At 46.3% G+C, this 26,971-nt stretch overlaps 1 protein-coding gene across 1 annotated transcript in view; it reads left to right on the top strand.

Annotated features, from left to right (window-relative positions):
- The first annotated feature begins 13,164 nt into the window (after window positions 1-13,164).
- The window catches only part of LOXL2 (lysyl oxidase like 2), an 89,666-nt gene continuing 75,859 nt past the window's right edge, over window positions 13,165-26,971 (top strand). The window contains exon 1 of the mRNA XM_032470934.1: window positions 13,165-13,423. The gene's annotated coding sequence lies outside the window, so the exon portion shown is untranslated. The remainder of the gene's footprint in view (window positions 13,424-26,971) is intronic.

Here is a 26,971-nt window from a genome sequence, read left to right on the forward strand (position 1 = left end):
TTCACTATCAGATTTGAACACACTTCTGCCAGTTATCAATAGATCAAGCAGCAAAACTCAGTTCACTGCTCTTAAATCACATGCCAAGTAAACTTAATATATGGACATTTATAGAGTATTTACTTAGAAGCACATGTAGAACATTTACAAAATTTGAGCTTAACAAATTTTGAGCAATTAGTTTCCCATAGACCATGTTTTCTCACCACAGTATCATTATGTTAGACATTACTAACAAAATATAATTTTTTAAACTCTTAATATTTGAAAATTTAAAACACATTCCTAAGCAACTCTCATGCCAAAGAAGAAGCCATACTAAGAATTAAAAAATAACTAGAACTGACCATTAATGAAAAAACCCTTAGTCGGATGATTTAATTGGCTGGTGTCCCTGAGAAGAAACAGGAGTGGACCTGAGGTTCCTTCCTTTCCAGTCAAGATCCGGGTGAGTGTGTGCTTTAGAGGTGGCACCACTAACAGCTGCCAATTAAAAAATAAAGTAAAATACAGTGTATCCCCAGGGAAAATTAGAAAGTGACCACATGGGCTCAGGGAAAGGTGCAGACTCAGAAAAGGGCTAAGAAGACATTAGTTTCTTCTGAGGAGGCTCTTTGGCAGAGAGGCAGCCTTCAACAATATAAACAAACAAACAAACAAACCAATAGCAAAAGAAACAGCAAATTTTAGGGAAAGGGGAGAATCTGGTTTCCACAGTTATCACATTATTAGATTGAAATGTCCAGTTTTCAACAACAACAACAATGAAATCAGAAGGCATACAAAGAAACAAGAAAGCATGGCCCATTCAAAGGGAAAAAAATCAACAGTAACTGTCTCTGTAAAAGACTTGAGGGCAGATCTATTAGACAAAGACTTTGAAAGAACTGTCTTAAAGAGGCTCAGAGAACTAAAGGAAAATGTGGAAACAGTCAAGAAAACAACATATGAACAAAATGGAAATATCAATAGATTTAAAAACTAAAAAATCTAAAAACAAAAAGAATTTCTGGAGTTGAAAAGCGTAATAACTGAAATGAAAAACTCCCTCTCTTCGTCCCCTCTACAAGACCACCCTGCCTTCAGACACCAGCTGCAAGCTTTGGGGTCCCCAGGCCCCTGCACTTCTGACCAACTGGCTACAAATTCTGGGTTTCTCACGGTACCTTCAGGTTGATAATAATTCTCTAGAATGACTCTCAGAACTAAGGAAAACACAATACTTAGGATTATAGTTTTATTATAAAGACTACAAATCAGGACCAGCCAAATGCAAAGACACATAAGACAAGGTCTGGGAGGGTCCCAAACCAGAAGCTTTCCTGTCGTCAGGACACGTTACCCTCCAGGCACCTCGCTGTGCATCACCAAACAGGAAGTGCCATCAAGCCTGTGTGTCCAGAATTTTTATTGGGGTTTTGTTATATAAGCATGATTGGTTTAATCTTTGGCTACATAATTAGATTCAATCTCTAACCCTCTTCTCCAGAGGTTGGAAGGTCAGGCTGATACCATGTAGCCCCAAACCCCAACCTTCTAATCACATAAGTGGTCTTTCTGGAGTGGCCAACCCCTATCCTGAAACTATCCAGGGGCTGACCACCTCGTTAGCATAAACTCACCTCATTAGCATAAATTCACCTTATTAGCATAAATATGCCTTAATAGCATGGAATTGGGTGTAGCCTAAGGAACCCAAGGAACCCAACATGAACAATAAAGAACCTCCTATCACTGGGGAAATTCCAAGGTTTTAGAGGCTTCCTGTCCAGAACCAAGACGAAGACCAAACAAATTCTTTATTATACAGCCCCTGACACTCTGAAAATATATCTGCAGTTATCGCAATGCAACCAGTCCCGGAGTAGCATCCATGCTCTCTCGGCAACTCTGTTCTCCTTCAACCAAATTGACAGAACTTTCCCTGACTTTGAAGGGAAGAAGTGACTGTGTGCAAAACTATGGAAACTGAGTGATATGAACTTTTGATTTTTGAAAGGGAGGGAAGTCAGGACCGAGTGAGAACGTGGGTCGAGGAGCTACACGGGACAAGCAAGACCAGCTTCGGGTCTGCTCCTAGGACTCCGCCTCCTCAGAGAAATCCAGCCATTCATTCCACAACTATGCATTAAACAAAAGTACTTGAAATAGCAGTGAAAAAACATTAAGGAAAATAAAAAAGCAAACTCTGCCACTGTGGTGCTTACGTTCCAGTGGAAATGAAAACAAATGGATCATGTATACAGTATGCGACCAGGTTTAGAGGCTAAATGGAGAAATATAAAGCAGAGAAGCTAAATAGGAAATGCCAGAGGGGTAGGGGTGGAAGTTAAGTCAAGAAAGTTCTCCCAGAGAAATGACACTGAAGTCAAGGAAGCAAGGGAGGAAATCCAGAGACTCAAGGAAAGACAGTCCCAGCACAAGGGAACCTGTGCAAAGGCCCTGGGGCAGGAGCAGGCCTGGGGCATTTGAGGAACAGCAGTGGGACTGGAGCAGAGAAATGGAAGGCGAGACAAGGGTCAGAGAGGGTGTAGGAGCCTGTGGGCTGTTGTAAGAATTTGGCTTTCACTCTCAATGGGATGGGAAGCCAGGGCAAGGTTCTGATCAGAGGGTTGACAGGATCTGATGATATTTTTAAAGTATTACTTGGCCTGTGTGCTCAAAAATCCACCGTTGGGGCCAAGGTAGAAGCAAAGTGATCAGCTGGGCTATTTCAATCATCTAAGCATGAAGGGACAAGCGGAGGAGGTGAGGAGTGATTGGGTGCTGGAGAGCCAGCGAAGACAGAGCCAGCAGGATTTGGAGCAAATCTGGGGATCAAAAAGAAGAGTCAGACAGCAAAAAGGATGCCCATACCCTCTCTGACATGGGCAGATTGGGGGAGAGGACCGGGAGTGTAGTTCGGAACATAACCCAGTTGAGGTATCACTCGGATACCCAGTGGTGAGGTTAGCGTAGAGGTGGACATGGGAGTCTGCTGAGTTTTGGAGAGGACCAGGCTACGGATGTACACTTGAGAACTGGCAGGATATAGAGGTAGTTAAAGCCGGAAGCCGGGAGGGCACCCTCCACAGGGAGCCCTGGAGTCCTCCCATGATGGCCTTAAGAGGTCAGGGCTACAGGGGCAGGGAAGTCATTATCACAAAACAAAGAGAATGGGCACCTTCAGGGCAGGGAGGCCGTTTGGGGAAGGAGCATGTGGCTTGTGGGGATGTTTCCGGGATGCCAGCAATTTTCTAGTTCTTGAGTTAAACGGGAATTATACGAGGGTTTGCTTTATATTAGCTTATTATGCTCACATTTATAGTTCATGCACTTTTGTGTATGTAGGTTATATTGCATAATTTTAAAAGTTTTGAGATGATAGATAGATAGTTAGACAGATAGATATTGGGCTAATAAGGAAAAACTAGGAGAATGAGACTGGCCATAAATTATGTATGCTGAGCCACAGGGAGCTGTTTTTTGTTTTTGTTTTTGTTTTTTTACTATAGCTCAGGAGCTCCAGGGATCCTTTAAGGGGAAATGATTCTAACTCCCAAGGTAGAAGCTGTGTGGAGAGAGGGGTGGTGTCCAAAGACTGATGTGCATGAGCTTAACATCCCTGTTATGGTCTCCTAGCAACCAAAGAGGCTGGTAGCTGGGGACCCGCCCCCGACTGCACTGATATTCCTTGGGTTGCTCCTTTCATCATAATCTCACACCTGATCATGACGGAGCAACTTCCCTCTCAAGAGCATGTGCACGCTGAATTCCTTTCACCTTCTCAGCAGCTCCGTGAGGTACGTGGGGAAGATATCATTATTTCTCAATCTACAAGAAAGGACACCAAGATTCAGAGAAAATAGAACAAGGGGCCTTTGTTATCAGATTCAACCCCTTGTTTCCTGAGGAGAAAACCTGGGACTGAGGTCCAAGTTGTCTGACAACACAGGTCCATTTGGAGGAAGCGTTTTGGCCGCAACTGGCTCATCAACAGCTCCAGAGAATTAGGATAAAAAGAAAAATAAGATCTTAGTTTCATTAAGAAAGTAGTTTGACGTTGTGGATGATGGAAGGGGTCTTGGGAGCCTCCAGTGGTCCCTGGCCCACACTTGGAGAAGCACTGCTAGCCTAGAGCATCATTGGCCAAGTGGGAGATGGGTGTTACCTGGAGGAAAGGTGGGGCAGTAGCCTGGGGAACGTGGGTTTGGGGAGACACGGCATTGTTTCCACTTCTCTTAGGAGCTGGGCAGATCCTAGGAAGGCAGTGCGGGCTCAGGGTGATGAGGGGAGTGTGACTGTGGAGGGGAGAGGCTGAGGGCAAAATCCCCAGAGTCACAATGTGCCAACAGCCAGCTGTGGCTGGGAGGCCCAGGAAGGGAGGACCATGTGTGTGCTGTCTTAGTCAGCTCAGGCTGCTGTAACAAAATACCACTGACTAGGGGCTTAAACAAGTATTTATCTGTCAGAATTCTGGAGGCTGGAAGTCCAACATCAAGGTACTGGCAGATTCAGTTCCTGGGGACGACTCCCTTCCTGGCTTGCAGACGGCCGCTTTCTTGCTGTCACACGGCAGGAGGAGAAAGAGAGAGGGCTTGGATCGGTCTTCTTTTCATAAAACCATGAATCCCACTGTGGAGGCTCCACACTCGTGACCTCATGTAACCCTCATCACCTCCCAAAGCCCATCTCCAATACCATCACACGGCTGGGGCATCAACATGCGAGTTTAGCTGGATGCGATTCAGCCCACAGCAGTGTTCCTGCCATTGTAATAATGAGCCCCTGGAGTTGGGGCCTTTTCTCTGAACCATGACTTCCTCAGAACTTCCCACCCTCTCCAGATTTTTTAAATAAGCCAACTGCCCTTGCAGGTTCTTGGGCGCCTTCTCCCCCAGGAATGAGGGGCTGGCCACATCATGATTGTGGATTTCTCTCCCTCCCCTGCTGGTGCTGAACTGGGTCTGGGCACGCAGGAGCCTTGTAAATGCCAGTGGCTGGAATGAAATGGAGTCAGGCTGTGTCCTCAGTCAACCCGGCGCAACCCGGGCAGGCTGCTCCGCTCCGTGCTCTCTGGGAGCCTGCAGGGCTTTTGCTGGGCTGTGGCTGGAGTGGGGTGCAGGGGGACAGGTGCTGCCCAGATGCCAGCCCATCATGCAGCAGAAAAGCTCCCAATTTTGTCTGGCGCTCCTCCTCCCTGTTTCAGCGGCATCTTTGAGACGAGGTGGTCAGAACTGGCAGAAGCCAGGTGTCTGGGAATGAGATTTGGACCAAATTTTTTTTAAACTTTTTTTCCTCTAGATGACTGTGCGAGGTGAGTCTCCCAGTCAGCAAGAAACTTTCTGGTGGAGGAGGGAAGTGGGAAGTGGGAGGAGCTGCAAAATTATAATGTGGGCGGAGCTTGTCTTCAGAACTTATCACCCCACGTTCTGTGGCTTTGCCAAGTTTCCAAGGTCCACTCTACCCCAGTCCCGTCCCACCTGTTCCCAGATGCCCTGGGGCTCCTCCTTGAACAAGAATTAAGCTGGTTTCCTGGGCTTGTATATTTCCCTCACCACGCCCACCTGGGCCAGCCTGGGACGCATTGCCCCTTCTCCTGCCCAGTCCTTACCCCCTTCGCACCCACCTCCCCAGCGCATGCATGCCCCTCAGACTCCACGTGCCCCCCAGGACTCTCCAGTCCCTCTGATCTCTGCTTGATGCACGGTGCCAGGCACTTAGACCTGAATCTCATATGAATCTCATATGACATTGGTTATTTAATGTCTATATGATTTTTCTCTCCCAAATCACAAATATAAGCCCCAAAGCACAATATATACCCAATAAAAGAACTGTATCAAATTTTATTTATTCCTAGTACCAATCCCTCTTCCAAAATCTGGCCATTACACGCACGCACACACACACACACACACACACACACACACACACACACACACACACACACACACATATACACACATGGAGACAGGTATGATGATATTCTAGGTGCTTTGTGAAAACTGTTCAGAAATAAAAAGACAAACCATAGACAGGGAGAAAGTCTTTGCAAAATACGTATCTGATAAAGTACAGTTTCCAGAATACACAAAAGACTCAAAACTCAACAATAAGAAAACAAACAACCCAATTAAAAAGTGGAGGAAATATCTGAAAAGATAATTCACCAAAAAAGGTAGGCAGATGGCAAATAAGCACATGAAAAAATGCTCCACATCATGTCATCAGAGACGTGTAGATTAAAACAACAATCAGACACCACTGCACACCTATTACAGTGGCCAAAATCCAGAACAGCAACATCATCAAATGCTGGTGAGGATGTGGGGCAAAGGAACTCTCTACTCATCTCTGTGTGAGGGAATGTCACTTTGGGAGACAGTTTCTTACAAAACTAACATACTCTTTTTTCCCCCATAATTACTCTGCTTTATGTGACTCCCCCACCGCCGCAATTGTTTTTATTGTGGTAAAATACGTATAACATGAAATTTGCCATCTTAAACATTTTCAGTGTACCATTCAGTGGTATTAAATATATTCATACTGTTGTGCAACCATCACCCCATCCATCCTCATAACTCTCTTATACATCTCATAACTCCATCTCCTACATCTTGTAAAACTGAAACTCTATACCCTTGAAACAATAACTCCCTGTCCCCTCTCCCCCCAGCCCCCTGGCAACCACCATTCTATATCCTCTAAGTAGTAAAATCATACAGTACTTGTCTTTTTGTGACTGGTTTGTATCATTTAGCATCATGTCCTCAAGATTCATCCATGTTGTAGCATGTGAGAATTTCCTTCCTTTCTGAGGCAGCGTAATATTTCATTGTCTGTGTAAACCATTTAAACTAAACATGCTATTACCACATGATCCAGCAGTTGCTCTCCTTGATATTTACCCAAATGAGTTGAAAACTTATGTCCACACAAAAACCTGCACACGCATGTTTATGGAAGATTTTACTCATAATTATCAGAACTTGGAAGCAGTCAAGATGTCCTTTGGTAGGTGATGGATAAATAAACTGTGGTACATCCAGACAATGGAATATTACTCAGCCATAAAAAGAAATGAGCTATAAAGCCATGAAAAGATACAGAGAAACGTTAAATGCATATTACTGCATGGAAGAAACCAATCCGAAGAGGTTACATACTACATGATTCCAACTTGTATGACATTCTGAAGAAGGCAAAACCATGGAGCCAGTCAAAGGATCAGTGGTTGCCGGGGGTTAGAGGAGAGGGTGGGATTAACCCATAGTGTAAGACCAAGAACGATTTTACATCCTAGAAAATAGATTATATGAATGAAATTATACTTTTAAAATAGGAAAACAGCGTAAGAATAAAAAGCTACAGATTTCTGGATCTGAAAAAGCCAGATAGGAGGGCCTGACAGATATCCAGGCAACACAGGACCACTAGAATATGTGAACGTGTGCTCCCTGGGGAAGGGCAGATGCATCCTAACCACTCCTGATACTTGTGCTTTCTGAGCAGATTTGTGACCCTTCTTGTGGTTAGAAGACCTCAATCTGGGTCTGGTTACAGCGCTGCTGCTGACCTGCCAAAGGGCTGTGACCCTGTCGACAGCCTTCTGGATCTTTGATTCCGTGTCTGAAAAGGAGATGCAAGGACCAGGTGTTCTCCAAAGACCCTTTGGTTTTGTAACTTGGAGCTGGAGAATGCAAGCGCTCAGTGCTGTGTGAGATGTGGACCACTAGGGGGAGCTGCCTCCCAGGAGAAAGTGTCCACACTCATTAAAAGTGGTTGTGAATCACATAGATCAATGGAATAGAACAGAGCGCCCAGAAATAAACCCAGGCACTTATGGTCCATTAATCTATGACAAAGGAGGCAAGAATATACAAAGGAGAAAAGACAGTGTCTTCAACAAGTGGTGTTGGGAAAGCTGGACAGCTACAAGTAAATCGATGAAATTAGAGCACTCCTTCACAATATAAACAAAAATAAACTCAAATGGATTAAAGACCTAAATGTAAGACTGGAAACCATAAAATCCTAGAAGAAAACATAGGCATACAACTCTTTGACATAAATTGTAGCAATGTGTTTTGGATCTGTCTCCTAAAGCAAAATAAACAAAACCAAAAATAAACAAATGGGACTTAATTAAAATTAAAAGCTCTTACACAGCAAAGGAAACCACTGACAAAACAAAAAGACAATCTACTGATGGGAGAAAATATTTGCAAATGATATGACAGACAAGGGGTTAATATTCAAAATATATAAACAGCTCATACAACTCAACATCAAAAAACAAACATCCCAATGAAAAAATGGTCAGAAGACCTGAATAGAAATTTTTCTAGAGAAGACATACACATGGCCAACAGGCACATGAGAAGATGCTCAACATCACTAATCATCAGAAAAATGCAACTTGAAACCACAGTGAGGTATCACCTCACATCTGTCACAATGGCTATCATCAAAAAGTACACAAATAACAAATATTGGCAAGGATGCGGAGAAAAGGGTGCCTTGTGCACTGTCAGTGGGAGTGGAAATTGACACAGCCACTGCGCAAACAGTATGGAGGTTCCTGAAAAAACTAAAAATAGATCTACCACGTGATCCAGCAATTCCACTCCTGGGTGAATATCTGAACAAAACAAAAATACTTATTCAAAAAGATACATGCACCTCAATATTCACAGCAGCATTATTTACAAAATATGGAAACAACCTAAGTGTCTATCAACAGACGAATGGATAAAGAAGATGTGGTGTGTATATAGACAATGGAATACTACTCAGCCATAAAACAGAATGAAAATGTTGCCATTAGCAACAACATGGTTGGACTTAAAAGGTATTATGCTTAGTGACATAAGTCAAAGAAAAACAAATACTGTATGATATCACTTATATGTGGAATCTAAAAAAATAAACTAGTGAATATAACAAAAAAGAAACAGACTCAGATATAGAGAGCAAGCTAGTGGTTACCAGTGGGGAGGGGAGGGGGGAAGGATGAGAGAGGGTAGGGGATCATGAGGTACAAACGACTAGGTGTAAAATAAATAAGCTACAAGGATATGTTGTACAGCACAGGGAAGATAGCCAGTATTTCATACTAACTATAAATGGAGTCTAACCTTTAAAAATTATGATTCACCATGTTGCACACCTGAAAGTTACATAATACTGTAAATCAACCATACCTTCATTTAAAAAAAATAAAATAAAAGTGTTTATGATTGAACCCTACAGATTTCTGAGTCAGAGAAAGCCAGATAGCAGGGCCTGCTAGACACCTGGCCAGTAAAGCACCCCCGGAACAGGGGAAATATTTGACCAACCTGACTCCTTGAACTACAGTCCGGTTCTCCAGGGCCAGATCCAGACCCACAGCCTGGCCCCTTGACAGACATTCCAAATCACTGTCCCAAAGGGCTGGACCAATGTTTGCCTGGTTGGTTGTTGGTTCCCCCTTTGACTTAACAAATAGGCAGGTTGGAGCCTCTTCTTGAGTTCCATGGAAGTAAATGACTGGTTTCTCCATTCTCATCAGTATGGGTACTCATTAATAACATCCACTAAAAATGATGTCTATTTTAATCATGTCCTTTTGTATTTCAAGTAAAACTTTTCAAGGGAAACTTTTTGGTTCCATCTGATTCACTTCAACAAACACTGATGGCTTGTGATATGTGCTGCTGAACCCAGAGGTTAAGGGTCACGGACTCATGGTTTCTGCACGCAAGGAGCTCATAACAGTCCTAGAAGAGGGGTAAATGGAATATACAGATAACAGGAACACGAAAAGGAAGCGATACATAGCGCAGGAATGATGCAAATTAAGTGCTGTGGAGTCAGGAGGAAGGCAGATCCTCTACTCCAAGTGTCCACATGGCGGCTCCAGCTCCCGGTTGCCTCCTCTGGGCCTCTGCCTGTGCCACCTCGCAGGTTGGCCCTTCCTGGCCTCCCCGCCCCCACTCCCATCGGCTGAAAGAGTGTGCGTGCTTCCCTTGCCTTCTCCCCTCCTTACCCAGCTTGGGTTTTGTCTGCAGCGCTAGCCACCGCCTGACTCCCATGTTTCATTGGCCAGCACATCAGCGGGGCCTCCGCCGACTCGCAGGCTGTGCTTCCTCCATGGGACCTGTGCAGACCCTAGTTAGGAAGGTGATTAGGCAACAGACCTCAAGAGCCAAGGACTGATCCCCACGTCTTGGGAACGTGATTCCCGTGGCCCTGGGGAGGTGAGGTGCGGAGTGGGCAGAGGGCCCTGCCTTCCCTTTGCCTGCGCCTTGTGGGGCCCCCAAGCTCTGCACACACAGGGGGTCTGCAGCAGTGCCCGGTCCTCCTCCCTGCAGGAGCGCTTGCCAAACAGCTACTTACACTTCAGTGCCACCCAGCAGGGACAGTTCTGTGTCCTCTGTGCATTTAGCCCTTTTCTTTCTTTAGGAGGTTTTGAGTAAGGTGTTTCCTACAGATGAGGCAGGCTGAGGCAAAGGAGGCACCCGTCCAGAGCAGAAAGTGGTGGAGCCACGATTGGAACCCAGGTCCTTGGACTGCAGAGGTGAGCTCTGAATCCGTGGTGTGGCTCCGCACAGAGCCTGGGAGATGGGGGTGGCATGGACGGACTTAGAGACAGGAAGCATATGGCCGTCACGTTGTTTCATCTAGAGAAAGAGTCTACTGTCTTCCTGAAGTGGTCTCCCATGTCTTTGGTTCAGTTCAACAAAAGTGCATCCATGAACTATTCTGTGCAAGCTTCAAATCCTCATTTTCCCTTGGGAGTGGGGGATGCAGGGACACAGGTGGATTTACTGAGGCCTCTAGTGTGCCGCTGCTTAGAACTTGCAGGAGGGGTCAGGCACCCGTTAGTGATCCCAGTTTGATCACTTATCAGCTCTGTGACTCTGGGGAAGTCACCTAGTCTCTCTGAGCCTTGGCTTCCTCATCTACAACAATTAGCAGACACCACACAGTAGCTATTGAATAAATATTACTTTCTCAAGCATAATTGTCCTGGTGTAATTTATACTAGTAATAAGTGGTAAACAACTTAATGTCTAATTGTAGAGAAATGATAGCATAGAACCTGGAATAGTCAAAACCCATTAAAAAGGACATTGAAAAAATGCACACTAAATAATTTAGTAAAAAAAAAAAGCTGGATATAAAAACTACATCTATAATTTGGTCTTAAAAATATGAAGGAACTAGTCCAAAATGTGAAGTGTTTATCTGTGGGTGACAGGACATCAGGGTGACAAGATTCTTCATTATACCTTTTTTGTATTTTCTGAATGTTCCACCCAAAGCTTGCTTTTTTTCATAGTCAGACAAAACATTATTTACAAGGTTAGTTACTATTCATTTTATACCTTATTGGTTAATGCTGTAACAGGAAGGATAGGACAAGCAGGGGAGGAATCAGAGAAAAGGGTGAGGGAAAAGGAGAGAGCCCCGTCCCACTGGCATTTATTGAGCATCTTCTGTGTGCAGGGTGTTGACTGTAACAGCTGAGTGAGATGGCAAAGAACTAAGTGTTGCTGGGCAGACAGGCAAGGAAACGGCATGTGCAAAGGCCCTGAGGTTTGAAACAGGCAGAGGACATGGGGGAGATGGGTAAGATGGAAATGGCCTTGGCGAGGGCCCATCACCTGCATAAAGGGGTTCAGGCTGCATCCCAAGGGCCTTGGAGTTACTGTGGGCTTTTTCTTTTTCAGTTGAAATTTTAATTGAGATAACTGTAGATTCACATGCAGTCGTAAGAAATTATACCGAGATAGCCTTCAGTTTGCCCAGTTTCCCCTACTGGTGACATTTTGCAAAAGTATAAGACAAAAAGCACAACCAGAATACTGACACTGATGCAATCCACCGATCTTATTCAGATTTCCTCAGTGTTACTTGTATTTTGTGTCTGTAGTGTGTGTGTGCTTGTGTATGTTAAGTTCATACGGTTTTACCACCTGAGTAGCATCTTTTATCCACCACCACAGTCAAGATACTGAATAGTTTCAACAGCACAGGAACCCCAATGGCCCTTTTAGAGCCACGCCCACCTCCCTCCTGTTCCTTCTCCTCCACTGCTTGCCAGACCAGGGGGTGATTCAGTGTGGAGGGAAAGGAGGGCTGAAGAGAGCTCACCCCGGTTGGGATGGGCTCTGAGTTAGGGTGCTAAGTTTGTGGCTTGCTAGGTGAGCTGTGGCTGAAGGTAGGATGTCCTAGGGACCACTTGATTTACAGATTCAAAAGGTGAGGAGAGAAGTCTGAGCTGGACTCTGGGATCGGGAGTCACCACCTATCAGGGCTGGAGCTGTCGGTTTGCTTGGGAGGGAGTGGAGCAGGAGGAGAGGATTGAGGAAGGAGACGAGGAGGAGAATCACCACCTTAATGACACAGACTCAATCTGCTGACAGTCCCCTTCGGGGTTCAGCCTGCACAGAGGCCCACAGACGGGTGCCTTGTTTTACAGCTGGCTGCTTCCTGCCTGGCCAAACCTTGCTCTTGCTTAAGGAGCCCTGGGAATCGCCTCGGAGGGCTCCCTCAGCCCGCATGACCCCTCACTTGGTCCCCAGTGTGAGCTCAGAGCCAGGCGTGGAATGTCCTTCTGCACAATATGCATCCTTTGCTATGAACCTTTCAAGCCCCTCAGCGCACAGGGGGAAGGACCTTAGAGGTCACTGAACCCTAAGTCTCTAATTTACAAAGGAGAAAACTGATTCTCAGAGGAGGGAGAGGCTTGGGTGAGGCTGTAGACGTGATCTTCTGGAAGAAAGGGCATCTGTATTTCCCTTTCGAAACTGCCTTCCCCACAGAGGAGAAACCCGGGCAAGCCGGATGAAAGTTTCTGACCGCTTTCATTCATCAGGTTTTATTGAGCGTCTACTACGTGCCAGCAGGGATCGCTGGGCTCTCTGAATAGGGAGATTGATTAGGCACAGACCCTAATGCTGGTGGATAAGGACACCGAAGGGTTAAATTCCGCGAGCTCTGCGGGGGGTGGGGGGGATAGTGTAGAGGAATCTCCCAGAGGAAAAGCCCGCTCCCGGGTTCTCAGGCTCCGGAAACCTGGGCGAGAAGAGCCTGGGAAGGGCTGTCCCGGGGGCGCGCGGCCTCCCCCGCAGAGCCCCTCCGTCCGCGGGAGCGGCCGCTCTCGGGTTACAACAAAGGGGCAGGAGGCCGGGCCTGCTGCGGGGGCCGCCTCCAGGGAAGGGGGAGGGTCCGGGGAGGGGTTTGCCGTCGACGCGGCTTAAAAGTACCGGGAAAAGAGTTAAGGAGCGACTCCAGCCCGCGGCTTCCTAAAGTTGGAGCTCGCTCGCTTTCTCCGGAGAAGTCGGCACGTCCCCTCTGCTCAGGATAGGGGCTCCGCGGATACCGGCGCAGAGAGGGGCCACCGTGGAAAACCGGCTCCAGCCGAGCCAGTTCGCACCCCTGCGGCCAAGTAAGTGCGCTGCCTGCACCTCGCCCTCCCCACGGCGGTTCGCGGGAAAGCGGGGGTGTCCGGGCGGGGGTCTCCGGGCCCCCTCCCTCGCAGGGCCGCCTCTTAGCGGTGCTTCGGGTTCCCGGAACCCGAGCAGCGGGCACACAGAGCAAAGGCTCCTTGCTCAGAGACGCGAGGACGTGCATGCTGACGGGTCCTCCTCTGGACTCGGGTGGACCCACCCAGCCCCACCTCGCCTGAACCCGGGAAGCCCACACAGCTGGCGCGCCCGCGGGAGCAGGGCGCTCGGTTCGTTGCTCTCCAGCGGCGCCTGTGACCGGGCCGGACAGAGCCCGTCGAGATTCATTGCGCGCTAGGTGCCTAGGAGGGTGCAGCGTGGGGGCCACTGGGGACTGCGCTGGTGCCCAGAGTTCTGGCTTTTGAGGATGTGGAGTGCGCAGGGGACGGGGACGCACTGGGGTATCCCCGGAGCTGTGGCTTTGGGGATGTGAAGCACGTGGGACTGGAGGGAGTTGGGGGAGGTAGATGGGGCATGGGGCTAGGGCTGCGCCTGGGAGCTTTAGCGCCCACTGCCTGGAATTTTCTCCCCAGCCTGCCGGAAAGGCTGAGCGCGGGAGCGCCCTGAGCCCTGTGGGTGGAGAGGTGCGGTCTGCGCCCCAGTATTCATTACTGGCTCGTCCGGGTACCAGGAAACCTCTCCCGCTGTTACTACCGGGAGGCCCTGGGGTAGGAAGGAGCCAGCACTAGCGAATCCACGGAACGTACGTGCAGCGTCGCTTCGGGGTTAATCCCGGTCTTGTGCGGAGGGTCCCCTAGTCCTCCGCGCTCGCAACTTTTACGCAGGCGCTTTAAACACAGCGCTTCCGCTCCCTCCGCCCCCCGCCCCCACCCCAATCTGGAAGAGCTGCTTGCCTGCGGTGTCGCTGTAAATCAGCGCCGGAATAGAAATGATTAGAAGAAACAAGCGAGATTCCTTTCTCTCAGTCATCTGCCACCCCAAAACCCAGCGGGGGTGGGGTGAGGGGACGCCGCGAAGCACTGCGGGGGAAGGGGACTGAACTTCAGGGCTAGGAAACCTAAGTCCTGACAAGAGGAGAGATATGCGTGGAAGTCAGAAACATGCCCCCAGTTAATTTCGTCCCCTGAAATCTTGGAACTGCGGAGAGTTTAAAATCAGGCCAGTCGTTTCTTTTGGCAAAAGGAAAAACGTGCTGAAGCTCAAGGCTGTTCCTTTAATTCAGGCCTCGCTCCTACCCTACCGCTAGCCTGACCGGGAACCCCAAAAGGCCATGTGTCACCCTTGGTGGAATTACTTAGTTATTTATGGTGTATTATGTATCTCATCGTCAGGAATGGGGCTTGGGACGAAGACGAAGGGTTCCTTTCCCTGGTCAATTCCCAGATGAACGACTGACTCCCGGGACCCTCTCTTAGCTAAACTATTCACCTCCCACCCTCCTTGTCCTGTTCCCCTCTCTCGTCCCTAGTATCTGTCCCTGGTATGACCATCAAACCCATAGCAAAGTGCGTGCACGCCCTGGGCCTCTGGTGGCTCTTGGGGCCCAAGGGAATGCTAAGTGGTGCATGTGTGCGCATGCGCGTGCATCTTTTTGTGACTTTGTGTTAAAAAGTGACTTGGTCTAAGGTCGCTAGCCATGAAGTGACAGAGCTGAATAGGAAACTCATGTCTGAAGATAAAGCGTCAACTTGACATTACAGGTTGGCTGATATTTTGTTGCACAGCAGACGAGAGGTTTTGTGAAGAAGTTTCCATCTAGCTCCTTTACAGCTGGGCTCCTTGCCAGGCCTCTCCTGGCCTTTTCCCAAGTCCTTGTCCTCCGACTGCTGGATGACCAGTGTGCAAGGGTCTTGTGAGTGAGACAGATTTTCTATGCCCTGGATGTGATCATTAGTGAAGTTTTCTAGGGTCCTAGAAAGTTCTGCATTGTTTATTTAAAATTTATTTTTATTCTGAAAAATTTCAAATATGCACACTAGTAGGCAGAAGGCCCCCATACACGTCTCACACAGCTTCAGCAGTTCTCCATGTTTTGCCACACTTGCTTCAAATATCCCCTTCCTATTTCTCTTTCACTGAAGTGTTTTAAAGTAAACCCCAGACATAAAATCATTCCATCCCTACAGATTTCAGTGTGATCTCTAAAAATATTAAACAACCATTATGCCATCAATACACTTCAGAAAATTAACAATAATCCTTTGGTATCATCTAATACCCAGTCCATATTCCAGTTTTCTCCCAAATGTCTTTTTACAGTTGATCTGAGTTCTGCTGAGTTTTATGACTTAGGTTCATATTGTATGTTATTATTTTCAAACCACTATTCTATCCACCATGTTATCTGATTCTTACAATTTCCCACTAAAGAGTGAGGTGGGTTTTATTGAATTCATTTTGTAGTTGAGTAAACTGGCCAAACAGATAAGCTGTCCAGATGGCCCGGCTGGCGACTAGCAGACCTGACCCAGCCTCCTGATTCCTGGGCAGTGGTGGTTCTGTTTTTCAGTGCTGCTCATGGAATATCAGCTGTTCTCTGAAGCGTTCATCTTGGCCCTGGCTTCATCCCGGGCTTATCCCTTCCTATGCACCTGCTATGAGAAATCCCAGTGTAAATATTTAATAATTGGCCATTTGGAAAGAAGTCAGCTGCAGAGTCAGGAAGCCTGGGCGTATTTCCCCATCATTGTAAAACTGTATGAAAGCAACTCACCTCTCGTGAACTCAGGGTGGCCCTCTCTGAACTAGGAACCATCAGCCGTCCCCGTTCTCTGGCTCCTAGTTCTGAAAGCATGGTGAGTGAAATGACTGTAGTTGGAATTCCTGGAAGAGACAAAGGCCCCAGAAAGAAATCTCATTGAGAACAATTACCCCTCACTGATCATTGCCCAAGTATTTGGCAGCTGGTATCCTTAGTTGGAAGCTGCTAAACTCGATGGCAGAGAAAAAGCTCCCCTCTGAAGTCCTTCATTTATGGGCAACTTTGTTTATTCTACCATTGTCTGATGAGGATACAGAATGCCAGAACTTTTTACTTTTAGCATTTTCACTCCTTGTGTTTATTTGCTTTGGAAAGGGGTGGTGTCAAGGTCATTTTCACATCTTATTAATGGAACTCATGCATTGGAATTCTCCTTCCTTGGCTGGCTGTGTGGGAAAAATGGAATCTCTTATTTCTTGACTCCTAGATTTTCTGCTCTCACATTCATGACCCTGAAATAGACATCGAATGAACAGACCTTCCACAAAACAGCCAGTTAGGGACAGAGAAACCGGTCGCTCCAATCCCATTATTCAAGCATAGGAACGCAAAAGGGCCAAGCATTAGCCTTTAACCACACTGTCCTCTGGCAGCCGTGAGCTCTCTTCCCCTTCAGCTAACAGGCTGTCCCTGTGGGGCAGAATACCTTGGTGATTCCCCATCGGCAGCTGCCATTGCTTTCTCCTTTTTATCGTTTTGGGAGCTTTAGGAGGTATGGTTTCCCTCTCACGGGCCTGCTGGGTTCAGAACAGCTTGTAATGACTCTTGTTCATTTCCCCCTGGAGGGGGCGCTGTGGTCAGTCTGCATGGCTGCGTCACACACACCCCCTGCACTCTGGACCCTGGGCCCACCAGGCCTCAGATGGAGTGGCCATTGAACCAGCAGGACTAGAATTGTGTGCCAGCAAAGGGAGAATCAGGCCGATGCCTGGAGAGACAGGTCCACAGCAATGCGCTACTTACCTTCTAAGTCTCTGCCAGGTCTAGCTTGAAGCGAGTCTTCAGACCTTCTCCTGCTAGTCATTCAGCCATCCTCCTGCGGGAGCATGCGCGTGCTGGCCAGGTGTGCCAGCGAGCCTGCCCCCGCCTCTGGCATCGTGAAGTCTTTAGGCACCAGCATCACCCTTGCAGAACAAGCACTTACTCGAGGGTGATGAAGCATGATGGTGACAGTTTAGATAAGACTTCTGTCCAGAGTTTTAAACACTCCTTTTGTGCTTCCCGTGGCGGAAACAATATACCCAGATAAGTGTGTGTGGCAAACACTGGTGTTGAATGAGAACTAACCCAGCAGGTAATGAGGATGTGATTAGAATCACAGCCAGTAAGTTCTTCATGCCCAGGCCTTTTTGATGCCTTCACTTGAACATTATAATAAATTATATGCACATGGGGGTACATTTTCTTTTTAGTTTTTTCATGGTCAGAGTCTCTGTCAGGCAAGGAGACACTGGTGGCCCTGTAGCCGTTTCCATGGCAACAGCTCCCATATGTCCTCCTTCATGTCACCAACATAATGCTTGAGTACCTTCTGAGAAAAGAATGCTGCTTTCCTATAAAGCATATGCTTAAAGAGAAGATCGCTTTTGTCAGTGACTTGTGAACAGCTTAATTTGCTCAATTTCTTTATACTGCCTTCTTGAACTTGGACCCAAGAACTTCCCCTCACCACCCCCAGCCTTGTCCTGGAGCATCACTGATGTCTTGAGATAAACATAGCACAGCTTTCCAGAGTGTTTGCATGACTCATGATCTAGTAAAAAAAGATGCTTTTCTAAATATAAATGTAAAGCTCTTCTAAAACAAACACAAATGTAAATTTGAGTAAAGTACCTTTTTAAAGTAACCTCCTCCCCCAAGAATAGCAGACTTAAGTACTGTGGCACCAATCATACGCTTACAACTGGACAAACTTTTGTTTTTATTGTGGTAAAATAGACATAAGATAAAGCTCACCATGTTTAGGTATTACATTCACATTGCTGTGCAACCATCACCACCATCCATTTCAGAATTTTTTCATTTTCCAGAATGAAACTCTTAACTCTTCATTCTCCCGTCACCCTGGCAACCACCATTCTGCTTTCTGTCTCTATGATTTTGACTGAACACTTCATATAAATGGAATCATATAGTGACTTGTCTTTTTGTGACTTGTTTATTTCACTTAACGTATTGTCTTCGAGCTCGGTCTGTGTTATAGCATATGTCAGAATGTCCTTTCTTTTTAAGGCTGGATAATCTTTCGTTATTTGTATTTACCACATTTTGTTTATCCATTCATCCATCCATGAACGGTTGCTTCCACTTTGGGTAATTGGGAATTACGCTGCTACGAACTGAGGTGTACATATAGCTCTGTTCTGGGTGAGCTTTTACAAAATGAACATACCCGTGTAACTACCACCGAGGTCAAGAATAAGACATTGCCCAGAGTGCACAGATGTAAAGGTAAAATGGGAGATCTCAAATACATTTGTTGCGTGCATGTGGCTGCTTCCACAACACCTCAGGGTCTCAGGACTGGATGATCGTTTTCTCTACCATGAGACGATTTAGGACAGATGTTTGAAAAACCCAAAACCTTTTATAATCTGAAAGGCAACAAGATTAGTTGTGAGATTTAAGCAACTTCTTTCCTTAAAATGTCTAGGGAAAATAGCACAACGTCCTTGGGATTAGCAGTTGCAGCCGTATTAGGACAACGCCACCAAGTATTATTTTTCCAGGCTCTCCCTGGGCCAAGGGCTTTGCATCCACCTGGAGAACTCGTCTGTCAGCTTCTGCTGGAACATGAGTTTTAAGCCTTGAGTGAAAAATTCTGTGGCCACATATTGCCTTCCCTCCTTCCTTTCCTTCCTTCCTCCTTCCCTTCCCACCTGGTCCTCTCTTTCTAACTGAGATGATTTATTAGTGACTTTAGATGTGCCAGACACCCTGCCAGTCTCTGCAGGAGACAGAAATGAGTAAGACCTGATATTTGACATGTGCATTTAAAAAGAAATCATCAGTCAAGAATAATATTCTGATGCCTGGCAACCAACCCCATGGTGTCCACCTGGTGCCAACAGCAGCCTTAGAGCGCAGCCAAGGAGTCTGTGGAGTTTGGGCTCGTTGCAACCCACGATGAGAGAAGGCTACCCATCAGGTTACCTGGAATTGCTCTAGAAAGCCTATAACCAAATTGTAAGAAGAATTTTTTTAAAATGCTAAAGCTGCCTTGAATTCAGGTGTTTTGTCTGGGAGCACTCTACTAAGCACCATGTTTAGGGACCATTTTAATGATTCAAGAATAAAAAATTAAAATATAGACATCAGTGAAACCCTGTGAGTTCTCATCCTTTTCCGTGGCACTCTTGATTTTCTTAAATTGGTGTTCCCCAGGTGTTCTTTCTTCCTGCAGCTCTCAAAGCCATGCCCACCTCTCCACCCCACTACCAACCCCCATGTCACGTGTTACTCCAACATCGTGAAGTTGTGTGATGATGGTACCCCAGCGTCTCCTTTCCCTGGAGAGTTGCTAGTTTCCTAACTGGCTTCCTTTCCCTTGGTCTCAGCCCATGGGAAACCATCCTTTATGCAATAGGCACAGTGATCTTTCCAGAGCAAGGAATGGTAAACCTTTTCTCTAAGAGCCTGATAGCAAATATTTCAGATTTAACCAGTCCATACGATCTTTGTCTCAACTGGTCAACTCGGCTGTTTTAGTAGGAAAGCAGCCAGAGACAACAAGAAATGAGCCTGGCTGTGTTCCAATAAAAGTTTATTTCCAAAAACTTCGCAGATTTGGCCCATGGGCTGTAGTTTGCGGACTCCTGCTTTTTTTAAAAAAACTTTTTCTCCTTAACAGAGGTACTGGGGATTGAATCCAGGACCTCATGCACACCAAGCACATGCTCAACCACTGAGCTATACATTCAACCCGTTACTGACTCTTGCTTTAAATCACAAATCTGGCCCCCTCACCCTCCTGCTTACCTTTCACTGGCTCTTCATCCCCAAAAGGCAAACTCAGAATTGGTTGGCATGACATTCAAGTTTCCTCTTGGCCCTCTGATTGCTTCTCCAGGCTCACCCTTCCCACCTCTTCCCACCACACCCACTGTCCTGCAATTCTCAACTCCACATGACTCCCAGAACACCCTGTCTTATTTCCGACCTGCCTAGAATGAGCTCCTTTCCCACCATCTACCTGTCAAACTCCTGTTTGCCTTCAAAACTTGCTCAGGGGTCAGCCGTCTAGAGCGTTCCCTGTTCCTCAACCCCACTTATAATCACTGCCTTCCCAGTTCTATTTCTGTACTTGTATCATTTCTCTAAATATACCGTCAACTCCTTGAGGGCAGAATGCATGTCAGATTCATCTTTTAATTCCAGTGTCTAATACAGTGCTTGCCCTGCTGCAGACGCTTAGTAAATAGACACTACTAAACCAAAGTGTTGTTTAAGTTGATTCTTTTTTTCACAGCTTAATTGAGATATCATTCACTCACCATATAGTTCACCCATTTAAAGTGTCAGTGGATTTTGCTATATTCACGGATATGTGCAACCATCACAAAGGGAAAGCTGTATACTTAAGCCTCTTTATCCTCTCATCCTCCTCCCCGCACCCCTAAATGGCCACTGATCTACTTTCTGTCTCTATATTGCCAATCCTGGATATTTCATATAAAGGCATCATATAATATATGGTCTATTTGGTCTGGCTTTTTTTTTTTTTTTTTACTTCATGTAATGTTGTGAAGCAGTCATCCATGTAGTGGCATGTATCCACGCTCCATTCCTTTTTATGACCCAGTAATATTCCATTGTGAGAGTACACCACATTTTGTTTATCCATTCACTGTTGATGGACATTTGGGTTGTTTCCACCTTTTGGTGATTATGAACAGCGGCCGCTATGAATATTCGAGTACAAATTTCTGTTTGAACATCTGTTTTCAATTCTCTTGGGCATAGAAGTAGGAGTGGAATTGCTGGGTCATATGGTAATACTTTAACTTTTGGAGGAACTGCCAAACTGTTTTCCACAGAGGCTGCAGGATTCTATATTCCGTCCAGCAATGTATGTGGGTTCCAATTTCTCCACATCTTCACCAACACCTACTTTTCCCCCACTTAAAAATAATTATAGCCATCCTAGTGGGTGTGACGTGGTATCTCATTGTGGTTTTGATTTGCATTTCCCTGAGGACTAATGATGTTGAGCAGCTTTTCACGTGCTTGTCGATCATTTGTACGTCTTCTTTGGGGAAATGTCTATTCAAGTCCTGTGCCAATTTTTAACTTGGATTGCTTGTCTTTTTGTTGTTGAATTTTAACAGTTTTATATATTCTGGATACTAGACCTTTATCAGATGTATGATTTATAAATATTTTGTCCCATTTTGTGGGTTGTCTTTTCACTTTTTTGATTTTTTTTTCTCAGTTCACATTTTATTTAATCGACTTTTATTCTGTGCTGAGCACGAGGGATCCAGAGATGTGTATGCCCTCCAAGGGGTTCACAGTCTTAGGAGGGAGACAGATTTGCAAACAGTACAATAAATACTTGATCAATGTGCCCTTTTCTCTGCCCCCCACTTCTGCTGTCCTGGTACATGAAGCATCTTAATAGTGTCTTTTACAACATTGCTTTTTTGGGGGGGGCACAGGTAATTAGGTTTATTTACTCATTTATTTTTAGAGGAGGTACTGGGGATTGAACCCAGGACCTTGTGCATGCTAAGCATGCACTCTACCACTAGAGCTAGCCCCTCCCCCCTTGATAGTGTCTTTTGATGCACAAAAGGCTTTAATTTTTATGAAGTTCAATGCACATAATTTTCGGTTTGTTGTCCATGCTTTTGGTGTCCTATCTAAGAACCCATTGCCAAATCCAAAGTCCTGAAGATTCACCACTGTGTTTTCTTCTGAGACTTTTATAGTTTTAGCTTTTCTACTTAGATCTTTGATCCATTTTGAATTCATTTTGTAAATTGTGTGGGCTAGAGGTCCAACATCTTTCTTTTATTCAGTTACTCCACATTAGTTTTTGAAAAGACCATTCTTTCCCCATCGAATAGGCAAATCAATTGATCAGAGATGTATGAGTTCATTATTGGACTCTCAGTTCTATCCCATTGAGCTATATGTCTGTCGCTGTACCAGTACCACTCTGTCTGGTTACCATTGCTTTGTAGGACCTTTTGAAATCGGGAAGGTTGAGTCCACCCACTTTGTTCTCCTAAGAATCGTCTTGGCTATTCTGGGTGTCTTACAATTCCATATGAATTTTAGAGTCAGCTTGTTAATTTCCATGGGAAAGTCAGCTGAGATTCTGATGAGGATCGTGACGAATCTGTAGATCAACGTGTATTCTCATCTTGATATTAAGTCTTCCAATCCACGAACATGGAATTTTTTCACTTATTTGGATCCTCTTTAATTTCCTTCAACAATGTTTTGTACTTTACTGAATATAAATTTTGCGTGTCTTTCATTAAGTTTATTCCTAAGTATTTTATTCTTTTTGATACTGTTGTACATAGCATTATTTTCTCTGTCTCTCTCTTGTTTGGTCTTTAAATTTATTTATTTATTTATTTTTTATTGAAGTATAGTTGATTTACAATGTTGTGTTAGTTTCTGGTGTACAGCATAGTGATTCAGTTTTATATATATGTGTGTGTGTATATATATATGTGTGTTAGAACTCTTATCAGTTCTAACAGTCTTTTAGTATATTCCTTAGGATTTTTTTATATATACATATGACTAGATTCTTAAATACAGAGTAGGTGTTCAAGGGTTGGATATGTGGTGTCCTAAGCAGGGAACAGAAAGTCAAAGGCAGGATGGAGTGGAAGCAGGTATCTTCTGGGAACCCCATGCGCTCAGGTCAGTATGACCAGAGCTCAGGGTTGTGGGGTTGAACCTAGTGGATGTCATGCTAAAGAAAGTGGAAGCATCCTGTATTTGCCAGTGGGAGCCGTGCCACGCTTGGAGATGCGGTCAGAGTATTAGAGAATATTAGAATATTCTTAGAAGGAGGTCCAGAAAAGACTTGTGATCAGCACCAGTGATACTGATCAGCTCTAAAAGTAGCTGAGAAAGTCTGCCCTACCCCCACCCTCCCGCCCAGTAAGAGCGAGAACGTGTAGCTCTCTGTGTATACGTCACTGCTCTGTGGATGTCATTATCTTGACACAGTCCTAGCTGGCTCTGTGCAGCTGAGCCTGGCCAGTCTTGGTGAGGTGGCAGCTGGCGCCTGCTGCTGTTACTCACTGGGCTTCTGGAAGGGAGCCAGTACTTCTATGGATAGCGGAATCCCAGATCATAGGCCCTTAACAAACTTCAGAACGGCGCTCCTGCCCCTTCCCCTGTGTCACCAGACATTTCTACACGAGCCGGAGATGTGGTTGTGGTCTCTGTGCCAGCTGCTGCTTCCTTTCATGGGCCTTGGGGTCTGTTTGTCATCTAAGGGGCTCAGGCCTGAAGAACTGACTGTTGGTTCAGATTGCATTGCTTGGTTGGGAGCTTGGCCTGGGAGCTTCTGGAGACACAGAAGATGTCCAAAGCCAAGGTTAAGTCCTGCTATGACTAGCACTCCTTGAGGCATGAGGGAAGCTAAACAGGGAGGGCTTGGGGAGGGTGGCACTTAGGAACTGAGCTCAGGAGGGGTCTCCCTGGCTGTTTTGAGGGTCCATCTCTTAGAAAAGCTGGTTTGTATACTCCCTCCATCCCAGGACTCACTCCACTTCTCCCCTCCTCCCCTGCCTTCGGCCCATTCGCCCCTCTTACCCCCAACTGTCAGAGCCCCTCTCTGCCTCAATGTCTGTGCCTGGACCAGCCCTCCACACTCCCTCTCCAGAGATTTGTATGCAGTGGCCTCATCCCTAACTACACTTCCTCCCCTGGAAACCAGACTTGTTTGCAGTGATTGGATTGCTTGCCAAATTTGCACACCATTCTGGCCCTGACTTCTGCTCTCCTCCCCTCCCTGCCTTTTATGGATTTTAATATCGCCTTCAAAGTGGCACGGAAATTCAGACCCATTTGGCTGCTGTTAGTTCTGGGAAACAGTGGGTCTGAGAGTGTGCGAGGGGAGAGGGGCGGGGGTGGTTAAAACCTGTTACCCAAGTGCTGTGCTAAGAGTGGTCGATGGGTGAAGTGACACCCCTCCTGGAATTTTTCCAGGTTGTTGCCGATTTTATAATTATAATAGTTACCACTCATTGAGCATTCGCTCTGAGCCAGTCACTGACTGTCCTGGGCACTGGGTACTTTTGATGTGACCCACTAAGACCCTAAGACCTTTACTCTATTTGCCGAAGCCAGATTTGCACCGAGGACCCCTCACAGATGCCAGCTCTCACTCTTTCAATTGTTATATGTTATCCTGTGGTCAAACCATATCTCCATTTTTTTAGAGGTTGGAGGATGGCTAATTTCAACTGAGTGGCCATCCCCACCTCCCTGTTTTCTCTGCCACTGTAACGGTATTGCTTTCAAGCAGCAGCACTGTTTTTGGATTTTCCCTGCCCCTTCTTTGTGGGCTATATGCTGTAGAGATAAGATGTGTCTCTTACAGACTCTACGTACGTGGCTTCCACTTTCTGATTCAATCCAAGAGTCTCCGGTAGGCACATTTTAAAATGTCTGAAATTGTACCTTCGTTCTCCCCAAGAAACAGCCTGGTCAGAAAGAGATTCCACCGAGAACCGGAGTTGGACTGTGGGGAACCCCGATGGGTCACAACAAATTATGCCTGACAAAGGCCTCTTTCTGGAGGCTGAAAAAAAATTCAGCTTTGAATGCCTACCTTCTGGCCATTTCACTGTGCCCCAAACATTCCCACTCTGTGGCCAGAAATAGACAGGACCGAGGTGGAATCTTTGGCCAGGGGCCAAATGGAGCAGCCCCAGCCAAACCTGGTGTCAGAGTCTGCATTCTTGTCTGAGGTGGTTGGAAGGGCCCCTCGTCCCCACCCGCTTCCCTCGTGCTCCGAGCACCCACCCCCCATTCACCCAGGACAGCCTTCTTCCACAAAGGAATGTGTTCCCTGTGTAGCCAGCAAGCAGCATCCAACCACAGCTGTGGTCGCCCCTCCGGTGCGCTCTGGGCAGTGAATGAGGACCATTCATCATTCCTGGTGGAGCAGGAATCCCCGGGTGGGAGGGAGAGGGTCTGATGGAGAAGACAGCCCCCTCCCACCCCTGACCCCAGATCTGAATGCCGACATCTGGCGGAGACATCAAGCAGAGCGTGCTGTCTGGGCGAAAAGAACCCAGCTGGGCTCTGAGTCTCACCGTCCCCACCCCACCACTGTCCCCGCCCCAACACCGTCCCTGCCCCAGGGCCCCTGCTCCTGGCTGGGGAGCCGCATGGCTGCAGATGGGATGCTTCCCATTTGAGGCAGGCGGGCCCATTACTGGGGGCCCTGGAGCACAAGATGTGGGGAGGAATGAATCATTTCTCTACCTACCAGGGGCCTCAGAAAGGGAGAGGACAGTCACGCCAAAGCTGGGGCCCAAGTGAGGCCTGTTTTAAAAGGTCTTGTGCCCCAGACAGTCATGTTGGCGGTTGGGTGGAGGACGGCAGTTAAGAGGATCAGCTTGTATTAAGAGCAGTGCTTTTTGCTAAATGCACTGACAGCACTAAGCAAAACTAGTGTGTAATTTCTACAACGTGTTTCCCTCGTACCTGCGCATATCTTTGTTACTAAGAATCAGTTGGTCACGTTAGGCATTTTTTGACAGTGAGGTGTCAGTGGTAAGAGGCCGAGGCCTGTTGTGTTATTTAAGAATGCATTGGGGAAATCTAAAGCTACTTGGCTTTTTAGAAAATATCGCCGGGCCGGCCAGTTCTACAACACAGATTTTTTTGGAGTGGGCTTTGTTGTTCCTCCCCAGGCAGAATAATTCAGCTGTCAAATGAGCAGCCTAAGAAAAGGACCCTGGAAATTCCAGTCTTACATTTCCTCCTTTTCCTTTGGGAGCCCTGGTTGGGTCAAAATTCAGTAAAGGATCTTCAGATATTCACCCATTATCAGTACAATGCCATTCCCGGAATCATGGAAATCAGTGTTTCCAGAAGGTACTGGAAAGTTCCAGGGGTGATATGTTTCGAAGCTGTGTCCTCCAATAAATGATGTTAGCAGACAATCAGAGTCTTGTTCATGATGAACTGAGAAACGTGAGGAAGATGCAGGCTTAGAACTTCTTTCGCCCTCTGACTGCACCCTCAGCCCCAGCTCCCAACAAGACCCAGAAGCGTCGGTTGACTTCAGCCCTGCGTAAATGTCTTACTTGCAGGCACCACAGGCTGCCTGGAGCCCACCCTCCCACAGAACTGGGCACAATTTAAGCACCTACTCAGTTTACACAGCACACGTGAAGATATGTTTTGATTTAGGTGATTAAGCTTTTCCTAAATAGTGTGCATTCTTGAGAGCCAATGTCTATTCTTAGTTTTCAAGCAAGTTCTTGCAAGAACTGGGTCCTGGAGGAATTACCTAAGCTTATCCTTGGGAGTTCCCAGTACCCCAAATAGCACTTGGGGGAAATATGAAGATCAAAGTCAAGTACAACCACTTGCATTATACAACTTAGCATCAACCATAACCCACAGTTGGCACTTAAACATCCTGACCTAAATCTAGCAAACAGCACCTGTTTGAACCTAAATATTCTATCTGATGTTTGGGGGCCACCTGCTATGGGTCAGGAACTTAACAAACATGATCTTTGATTGTCATGAGTCACAGAAAAGTAGGTGTTACTTG

The sequence above is a fragment of the Camelus ferus genome, chromosome 31 (genome assembly GCF_009834535.1).
Source record: "Camelus ferus isolate YT-003-E chromosome 31, BCGSAC_Cfer_1.0, whole genome shotgun sequence".
In the NCBI taxonomy this organism is placed as follows: domain Eukaryota; kingdom Metazoa; phylum Chordata; class Mammalia; order Artiodactyla; family Camelidae; genus Camelus; species Camelus ferus.